The sequence below is a fragment of the Meleagris gallopavo genome, chromosome 7 (genome assembly GCF_000146605.3).
Source record: "Meleagris gallopavo isolate NT-WF06-2002-E0010 breed Aviagen turkey brand Nicholas breeding stock chromosome 7, Turkey_5.1, whole genome shotgun sequence".
Taxonomy (NCBI): domain Eukaryota; kingdom Metazoa; phylum Chordata; class Aves; order Galliformes; family Phasianidae; genus Meleagris; species Meleagris gallopavo.
Window position 1 is genome coordinate 12,012,066 of NC_015017.2, and position 5,622 is coordinate 12,017,687.

A 5,622-nucleotide genomic window follows, 5' to 3' on the forward strand; every position below is an offset into this window, starting at 1 on the left:
AAAAAAAATCCCTGACAACTAATATATGCCACAGTGAATGATCACGTCTCATCAAAAATACTTCGACTTCAAGAAAATCTTTACAACTTCCAGAGCCAAAAGAAACAATTCTGTATGTTAAACCACTAATTACTCCAATGAAACCAAAACCAATTTCATCATAATTCTCAAATATTCCTTCAAACTGGATTTTTGACACTCTATACGCATTTCATGAATTGCTTACACATCCTATGAAAGATGCAATCACCAGACTTAAAAATTAGTGTGGTGGTTGTAGCTCCACATTCAGATAGCTGAACCTCATCCTATATATGCAGTGAAGCACTATTTGACAGCACAATAGCACGCATCTAGCTAACTTAATTCAGCCAAGAACAAAACCCATGACACTCTTTAAAAATTGAACTGAATTGAAAACAGCAAAGTATATCCTGAAATTCTATGACTCATGGCCTCAAGAAACAACATGCCTGTGCTTTTCAACCATTTGTTAATTCAAACTGAACTACGTGCATGCATCACTGTTACAAAACAGCATATGACAACACAAGGTATTCCACTGTTCAGTGGAAACAGAATACAATGCTGATGTTCTATTCAACACAAAACATATTTAAAGTACTCAGAAACTCAAAACTACTCAACATTATGGTATTTTTGGCCACTACCTCCCTCATTTGTTAAGCGAACACTAAATAAAATAAACTTTTTAAAAGTAAAATAAAATGAAATAAAGACCTCCAAAGCATTTTGCAGTGTTCTCTCCATAACAAATCATAGCAACTTGTTTCAAGCTAAATTCTACTTCCAAAATAAAGAGACTACATCACATACAAATTTTCTCTTTATTTAAATAAGAAAGAAAAAGCTAGATTTGTTCTGGTGAAGGAATGAATAAGTTTGTAACTGTTAAACCTAAACAAACAAGGAACAAAGCCTCACCTTCTAGGCATGCTCAGATTTATGCAACTACAAAGTTTTCTAAGATGTATTATCAGGAATGCTTCATATAATATGAAGTCATTAGTCATAAAGATAACTGGACTTTAATTACATTAACAAGTGAGGTAAATATTATTTTTTTTAGCCCAAACATTATTCTGTAAATAGAAAACACTTTCAACTCTTAAGTATGAATTCAGATTATTCAATTCTCAAACAGATGTAAATCATAGATGAAAGAGAAAGGAAGACAGCTGAAGAAGATTCATAATCCCACCCCCTTCTAAAACTATTTAGTAAAGGAAGGAGAATACCAAGCAGAAAAGCACAAAGATGAACCTGTCATCAATGCTTCAGATAAGATTACCATCCACTTCCATTACCTCTCACTAATTTATTTCCAAAATACTCTGTTTTATAGTCTAGCTCTTCACAACGTAAACACAAAACAAAACACACCCAAATGCATGACTAAGAAAAGACAGGGAAACAATAAATCTGACATCAAATAAGTTGAGGATACAGAGCAAGAACATCTAATAATACGACTGTAAGTACTTCTAACATCAACATACAATTACAAAAACACATTGTGTCAAATAAGCACAGGCAGTAAAGAAGCAAATTAAAGAGACATCAGGCAAGAATATTTCAAAAGTTACCAATTGTGAGAACATGAAGCCCATAAAGATGTGTCGTTACTTGGGCACAAATTCAGCATGAAACTTAAACATGACTTCACACTAGGTCAGTCTCACAAATACTACTAAATATCTATATCTGAGTTCCAGAGAGATGCATTTTGGTACTAGTGCATACACCAGATGCAAACAACAAAAAGAACTAGAAAACTAAGACATCAACGTCCTGCTCACAAAGAAGCAAAATCACCACATTCTTGGTGATACCAGATCAAGTATTCACAAACAGACCAATAGTCTTGTACAAAAAAAAGAATGGCACTCACCCAGCTGGGGAAGGGGCTCTCTGGCTGTGCAGCACTCCTCGTCAGCAGCAGCCCAGATCCAAGAGATGCTCTCCCTTCAGAGGCTGGCCCTTATAATGAGCCCAGGGGCTCCACCTGCACCCTCCTGGTCAGCTGGGGAGCACAGGAGCAAACAATCTGCCTGTGCTCCCTGGGCCAGACACACCCCTTCACCAGGTGCTCAATCACCACTTCAAGCCCTGCCCAAACCATTCCCCTACAGTCAATCAGAAAAACAACTGAAGAACTGCTAAGTGCCTGAATCAGACATTGAAATTTTGGGGGGTGGTCTTAATGCTCTGTTTACCTAGCATAGTAAGGATCTAGTTCACAGCTGAAATGTGCAATACTAAAAGTAAATCAAGCCGCTTAGAATGAGATTGTTCTAAAAAGTTGAATGAGTGCTTTCATAGTTTCAAAATTATGAAATGTATTAAAAATAAGCATGACCATATAGTAGGTCAAAAGGACATGCAAACTTTTTTTTCTCAGCCAACGTAAAACATTCAGCATCTAACTGCCACCAATTAGATTCTAACAGCATGATTTTGCTCATCACCGAGTCACCTTTACTTGCTTTTGTACATGTAGATATGCAAAGGTACTGACAAAATCCTTTATCCATTAATGTTAATAAAAGCACCAAAAGCCTCTCCCATCAGTTTCAGTGAGAAAGTATTTCAGCAGGCATTTTCCATTGCTGAAATCTCCACAACCACGTTCTGAAGTTTCAGCAATGCTGCTACTGAACAATGTGGTATTCATTAACAGTAGCAAAATCTATACCAGTGAAAAACTCCCCTTTTAAGTAAATAATTCCTTGGGAATTCAGAAAAACGTCTCTTCTTTTCCTTCCTGTACATTTTGAGTGCATCTTCATCAATTCTCTTTCCAAGGCGATTTCTATAGTTGCTTCTCATACCACAATTTCCCTTCTGCCCTAGTAGCCACTGAGCATTCACAGAGGAGGTTTTCAAACAGACAGAATTGAAGCACAGAAAAATATCTGAACTACATAACAAATCTTTCTACACTGTCAACCACAGAAGTATTTCCAAATTTTTACCAGGTTTTCTTTAATAAACATTGCTAGATATAATAATGTTTTAAAAAGTTAAGTATATATCTTCTTATAAATTTGACTACAACATTAAAAAAAAATTAAATCACACCTAGGAAAGGAGTATATTATTTGGAATAGAAAAAGTCATGCTAAAAAATTAGCCATTCTGTAGTCCTCAATGTATTTTATTACTCAAAGTTTCAAGGAAATTTGCATGCTAGACAAACACAAGCTTGCAATAAATGAGTATGGAAAACAGTATTTTTGAGTGTAAACAAACATACACTAGCAGTCTTAAAGTAGAATGTGCATAAAACCTTATTCACAAACAAAACAATCTATATTTTTCATGAGTACAATAGCATGAAAAGTGAGACTGACGAAGTCAACTAGGAAAACATTCTTGAATCATAAAAATATGTTAGAATAGGACTTATATATAGTTAATTTAAAGCTTTGCTTTAAAACGAACTTATTCTTATAAATCTTTTTTCAGCTTTAAAACTTTATTCTAAAAATTAGCCTTTCTATAAAAACCATTCCATTAAAATTCTGCTTTAAAAAAATCAGTTTTATATTAGACAAAATATTAAATTATACAGGCACAATTAGTTGAGAGGACTATAAAAACTCATATTATAACCCTTTATTTTCCAGTGACTTGTAATACAGTCATAAGATTCTTTGTCAACTGACAACCATAGGAAAACTCACCCATAGAAATCAACTTTTATTTCAAAACCAAAAGAAAAATTTTAAAAAGTCAGACTGTATTTGACTTGCAAAAGAACTTAGTTTCCGGCTGGTTTAAGTACCCCTTTTATTTATGCTGGGAAATATGCATGTATATATGTTTTGGGGAGTTTTTGATACATATTTTTAACAATGAGTAGTTTATGATGACAGCTTTTACATTTCTTTCAGATATTTTATTTAAAAATACAACAGTTCAAAGTGCAGCTTTATCTCAATACAAACTAGTGACCCTTGACACTTCAGAAGGTTAACCAAGAATAGGTTTAGATTTGGAGGGAAGGAATGCACAGGAGGTACAGTGTGCAATTGCAGAGTCAGTAGGGTCTTTCATAAGCTATTCTTATTTATCTAAAAATATATACTGTACAAGTGTAGAATTTACAAAGACTTTTACAATAGGATACATTATATAATGCATTGAACTGCAGATGTACAAATGAGCGCAGACTGTGATGAAGCTTAATTCTCTGCTTAAAACTTTAGACAAATGAAAAATTGAAATTGGTTTTATAGTGTACAAACAATTTCAGCACTGGGGTTTCTGCTTCCTAAACACTTTTTAATCAAATAAGCTGTCATCATAAAAACTGAAAGCAAATAAAAAACACCAAAACAAAACCAAAGAAAAACAACAAAGAAACCAAGCCAAAACAAAAACTCAAAGACAAATACAACCAAAACCACAGAATATTAGACTTCTTTCCCAACAAAGTCATAAAGCATCAAGTGCCTAATAAGAATTACTATGGAATACTTTATTTTTATTTTTAAATTCAGCTTATGTAAATATCTGTTTTAAGCAGATATTTTAACTTTAACACATTGGATGCTGCTTCAGGTTTGTTTTATTTCAGTACTGTACTGACTATTTAAAATAAAGCTTGAACTACGGAACACAAAATCGTAACCAACAGTACGCTCTATTAAAATCCAAAGAAAGCACAGGGTCTCAAATTTAATGTTGAAACACTACAAGAACTCATTGTTACTTGTCTGTATTATAACATTTCTATCCCCTCCCTAAGGAATGTCAAATTAACCTATGAACTTTACCAATGAGCTAAGTTTAAAAAAAAAAAAGAACAAAAGAGAATAAAGAAAACACTAAACTTACATTTCTTTCGGAATTTGAGGATTCATTATAACCACCACCACGGTAACCAGGAGAGACATACTTCCTTACCAGGATGGTCCATTATTGCTAGATAACAGCCCACAGTGACTTTTTGTCCAAAATAACTAATTTTGGACATGATTTCAGGAAAAAGGATCAATATAAAACCAAGTACGGTTGTATTTCATTTCAAAAAAGCACTGATCTGAGTTCTATCATACTATATTAATCTCAATACCACTCATTAGGCAAATATATACCATATTATGTGTTGAACAGGATTTACATATGTACAAACACAAAATACAAACACAGAATTCACCCCAGATTAATATATCTTAATTTAATTTCTAGTGTAACAGAATTATTTTTTGCACTTTAAGAATTATGTGGAAAAAAATGAGAGTAGGCACAATTAATTAATACAGCTTCTTATTTACCCGATTATAGTGCACTATTATGCACTGACAATCTCATTAAAACACCACACTATTCAAGCCCATTTGTTTCGATGCACAGGCGAAGCCTAGTAAATAGGGTTCTATCTAAGTGCTTTAAACTCAAATGCACAACTTCTGCAGCTTTACACAGTAGAACAGTGCAATATATAACGTCCCATATACCAGGAACAAGAGTTTAAAGTTGTACCTGTTTCACATTAGACTGGCTTTGTATTTTCTGCAGCTCTAGCACTTCAACTGCTTTGTCTATGGCCTCCATTTGTTCCCTTTCCTTTTCCAGATGCTGGCTATTTAAAAA

General features: G+C 33.7%; 1 protein-coding gene across 8 annotated transcripts in view; it reads right to left on the reverse strand.

The window, feature by feature from the left end:
* ADAM23 (ADAM metallopeptidase domain 23) overlaps positions 1–5,622 on the reverse strand; it is a 102,322-nt gene that overhangs the window by 84,470 nt on the left and 12,230 nt on the right. The gene's annotated exons all lie outside the window — the stretch shown is intronic.